This window comes from Gymnoscopelus braueri (genome assembly GCF_963280865.1).
Source record: "Gymnoscopelus braueri genome assembly, chromosome: 22".
NCBI classification, from domain to species: Eukaryota; Metazoa; Chordata; class Actinopteri; order Myctophiformes; family Myctophidae; genus Gymnoscopelus; species Gymnoscopelus braueri.
The window spans coordinates 14,765,034-14,770,033 of NC_137624.1; positions in this window are offsets into that span (position 1 = coordinate 14,765,034).

Sequence of the window (5,000 nt, forward strand, 5' to 3'; positions counted from 1 at the left end):
CCTTATTAAATTAACATATTAAAGCAAATACAAGCATTTACCCTTCACCTACCCCTCTGGGTGTAGAGGTCATGCGTTGTCTGCAGGGAATACAGATAGAATCAGGGAGAAATTGAAGATGGCTGTGAAGACGTCCGCCAGCTGGTTTGTGCACGGCACGCCTTGAGGACTCGACCAGGGATGTCATCTGGGCCAGGTGCCTTGTGTGGGTTAATTTGATGTCACAGCCAATGTCACTGCCACCCCCATGTTTCCTGTTCCGGTTAATTTTCCCATAGCTTCATTTGATTGGCTCGGCAGCAGATTTGAACAGGAAACACACTTAAAGGTGTCATTTGTGTTTCCCATTCAAATCTGCAGCCGAGCCAATTAACAAACAAAGCTATGAGACACTGAACCAGAACAGGACACGGGTATGCCTCCTTCTGTAAACCTGGAACTACAGTTATGCACAGAGCGATTACCTTCTGAGATTTACCCCCTTGCTGTCTTTCATTCAGTGCTTGTTTATCAGTTGTTCTGAAGTGTTGCTATACTCCCCGAGAATGGTATACTTACAGTAAAGTAAGGTCTGCTTCAAGTTTAAATCCTTTTCGGTTTGTGTTCTGCTCGTGGGTGCTACCTGGTTTTGAATTCCTGACATTTAAAGGTTTTGCAGATAGCTATTTCCTGTGCATTTTGTCCTGGTCTGTTTGTGAAGCCATGACTGGGGCTAGGGTTTATTTGTTTATCTGTCTGAAATGCAAGTATAGCATCAAGCCTCAAAGCATACTTCTAAGGTCCTGGAAGGATGCAGCTAATGGCTTTAATCACTTTAACCTCGCCGTCCCAGTTTTGTGCATACTGTAGTAATTATAACCATATACTGTATATAAGCCATTGCACAGAATACATTTCAAGATAATTGGGCTCAACATATCAATACCAATTCAGAGATAAAGAGGTCAATGTGAATCAAAGCAAAGTCAACAACATAGCCCTTACACGCAATTTCTGAATTCAAGACCTTATTACATCAACATATGAAAGCAAATAAATGTATTTAACCCCAGAGGATCTTTAATGATCCTCTTAACATTCACACACACACACACACACACACACACACACACACACACACACACACACACACACACACACACACACACACACACACACACACACACACACACACACACAGTATATATATATATATATATATGTACATATATACGGTTCACTCCTTGCACCGCCGGCCCGGGTGGAAATCTGGTATTGCAAGACTTCCGTATTTATAATTATACGGCGTATGCTTCTAACGTCTGAAACGCTAGTGCGCTTGGGTGCTTCATGCGCCAGTGAGCAACTTTCATTGAAATTAATAGGTGGGGGCGGGGACGTCCGTTCTCTAGATATATTATAACTCCATGGTCATTCCCCATCTCTCTCTCTCTCTCTCTCTCTCTCTCTCTCTCTCTCTCTCTCTCTCTCTCTCTCTCTCTCTCTCTCTCTCTCTCTCTGTCTGCATTTACTGTCTCTTTCCACTGTAACTGTCAATAAAGGCAATAAAAAGCCCCCAAAAAATATATATATTTTTAAAGTTAAATATGCTTTGAGAGAGCTGGAGCAAACCCCATGTGCACAGATACAAGAAATCAATCAAAGTTTGGGAGCCTTGCTTTCCCATTGTCTTTGGTATGTCTTTGGTGTCTACATGCATAGACAGAGACATAAAGTAACTGTTTTTATTGTGTGGAGTGTTGGTATGGGCCCGACCATACAAGCTTGCCACCAGGGGGTGCTGAAAACGGAGGAGAGACTTCAGCACCATGGACAGTGCAAAGGCCTCGGTCAGCTGATTGAGGGAAGAAAAGGCAGTCCTTTCAGATGGTCATGATGATGAGCACTCAGGGGGAGCTCCTGAGGGTTAAGTGCCTTGCTCAATGACACTTTGACACATAGGCTGGGGGTCGGGAGGTGAACCGAGAACCTTCTGCTTACCAAACGGCCAACTAAGCTACGGCCGCCCAAATTAAATAAATTAAGGAATGTGCCAATTCATCTGCTTAATCAAACCAAAGTGGTTACACACGGGATGTCTGATTAGACACAGCCTTGGGCTATGTAAGCTGACTGTCTCTCTCAGAATGTGCTCACTGTCCTTGGTGGACAATGCTGTCGTGGGGCAAGCTTCACACTGCATTGCACTGTTGTGACGTGTTGTGAAAGTTTTGAACATTTTGTAAAATAGGGATGCCAGGTTGAAAGTGGTTAAGTCTGTCTGTGGGGTTTATGTACAATTTGAATATTCAACACATCATTCTTATTAACAAGAGCTTGTTACTAAATAATAACTACATTTGAACACAGGCTCCTTTTATCCATTTCCTGAAAAGTGACAGTTTTGGACATAAAAGTCTAGCCTGCCCACACCCTGTGCCCTGAGGGAATTGACTAGTGGTGGAAGAAGTACTCACATGTTTTACTTGAGTAAAAGTATCAATACCACCATGTAGGAATGCTCTGTGTAGGAATACTCAACGTGTCACTTTGTGAGCTTGTAGATCAGCTGTTTTCAAATAGCAAAATGCATGTTTTGTAATAATAATCCAAATCTACAAATTAACTAGTAACTACAGTTTTCAAATAATTGTAGTGGAGTAAAAGTACAATATTTGCCTCTGAGATGTAGTGGAGTAGAAGTAAAGGAAAAAAATCGAAAATTGGAAATACTCCAGTAAAGTAAAAATACTGTACTGAAGTACAATACTTCAGTACATGTACTTAGTTACTTTAATATTATAACGGTATATGCTGAGAAAACTTCTGGATATCAACAGAAAAACTTCATACTGTAGTCTGCTAGTCCATATTCCTTCATGTGAATAATATGCTGCTAATGGCGGAAATGCACCGGTTTCCTGTTTGGCCAGGAACTACCGCACCGGTTTCCTGTTTGGCCAGGAACTACCGCACCGGTTTCCTGTTTGGCCAGGAACTACCGCACCGGTTTCCTGTTTGGCCAGGAAATACCGCGCTAATAACAAAAAGGAAACTCACGCTGATTTTAAGAGATTGTATGATTTGAAGTTCGAAAAACAACAGAAAAAGAAAACACAGCTCACGGTAACTAAAGCTCCACTGGCTAAGAGAAACGATCCACAGATCGTATAAAACAATTAAAAGAACGCTTTTTGAAATGCTTCCGTCTTCCGGTGAAAACAAATGGAATTCTGGGTAACAGAGGAATTGCAGTGACGGTAATGACCAGCAGAGGCTGCTAAAAATCGTTATTTGTGGACCTGCACTGTATAACTTTAAGTGTGCTGTCTTTCATGTTCTGGTTACAGCTACCTGAAAGCTAACAAACCTGGGACATGCTCTGCCAAACAACACACATTCTGGAAGGATTTATTCCCCAATCAAATCAGTCTTACTGTAAATTGATGGCGCAATTATAGAGGCACGTGCCTCTAATTGCGCCATCAATTTACAGTAAGACTGTAAATTAGCTTGGCACAATGTCTTGAGAGATTAGTTAAATCCTAAATACACGTATGATGAATAACAAAAATAGCCGCTCTACAAGCTCACAATGCATCACGTGAGCTTGTAAAACGTACTTTGGAAAAGTAGAGCTTGTAGAACTTACTTTTGAAAATTTAGATTTTGTTTTGAAATTAAATAAATGTGACTTTTTTGTGACTTTAATTGTTTCGAAAAGCTTTCAAAAGGTATGAAAATGTTCCCCTATAATGACATGGCCAAAATTGGGACGCGTGGAGCGTGGGGCTAGGTTTAAAGCCAAACGTGTACCGCTTATAAGAGGGAATCCCCATGTGGCCAAGGAAGATAGGCTTTTTTGCTCTTCGGGCTGAGCTACACATGAGTACTTCTCTCTAATAACTCCACCACATTCCCTAGGAGGGACACATAGACTGCCTAGCTACCTGAGCACTGCCTGTGACAAAGTACTGCCACACACAAATGAGTGTCCTCATCTATTATTTAACCCATTCAATACGGGAACGCATCTCTGTCATTTTAAGATTTCTTTGGCTATTCAAAAATAGCAGATATACAAGCTCATAGCGCGCCACACATTTTAGATCTGCTATTTTCGAAAATTCTTGAACATTTTTGCAAATCTTTGTATATATATTTTTTTAAAGTGAAAACAGTTTTTAGAAAGAACCTATGTTGCTATAATATCAGTGGTTCTCAATCTTTTTCATGTCAAGGACAACAAAATGATATGTATTTGACCGCCAAAATATTTTGTTCCAGGGACCCCCCAGAAGCAAATATTGGAGTTAAAAATGTTCGCTTAAAAAATATATACATATTCAAAGAATTGCACACATTTTCAAGATTTTTCCCAAAAAATAGCAGATCTACAAGCTCATACAAGCTTGTATATCTGCAATTTTTTGAATAGCCAAAGAAATCTGAAAATGACACACAGATGCGTTCCCGGTCTTAACGGGTTAAAGCTGCAGACACGCAGTTAATTCTCCTAGCTGACAATGTGTGTGCACAGGTTGGGCAATCGAGATGGCTGGCGGCCCTGAGTGAAGAATGGCTTGGCTAGTATATGGCAGAAGGGGGGGGGGGACATATGACACGGACATGCAGTCTCTGCATTGGCAGTGACTGGTCTGATGTATGTGGGCCTGGTCCTGGGGCTTTGTCAGCACCCCCGGGGGCTGTAGGAGCGCACACTCACAGTGTCTGTGATGAATGACGGGATAATTTAGAGCAATGAAAACCTTACAGAGACCCGGCTAAGATCTACTGTATAGTGTCTCGTGATTTACATATACACCAGTGGTCCAAGTGTTATACGCCCATCAGTGAAGTGATCGTCAAGAAGAACCAAAACCGTGACTGTTCGGTAAATATGCTTCACTTATGGTGAGATAGCAGATGTCTGAAAGCTCCACAGGCTCCTCATAGTAGTCCCAGAAGAACAAGTGTCAATGAATTATTCATAACGGCGTGAGGCTGCGAGCCAGTCTGCT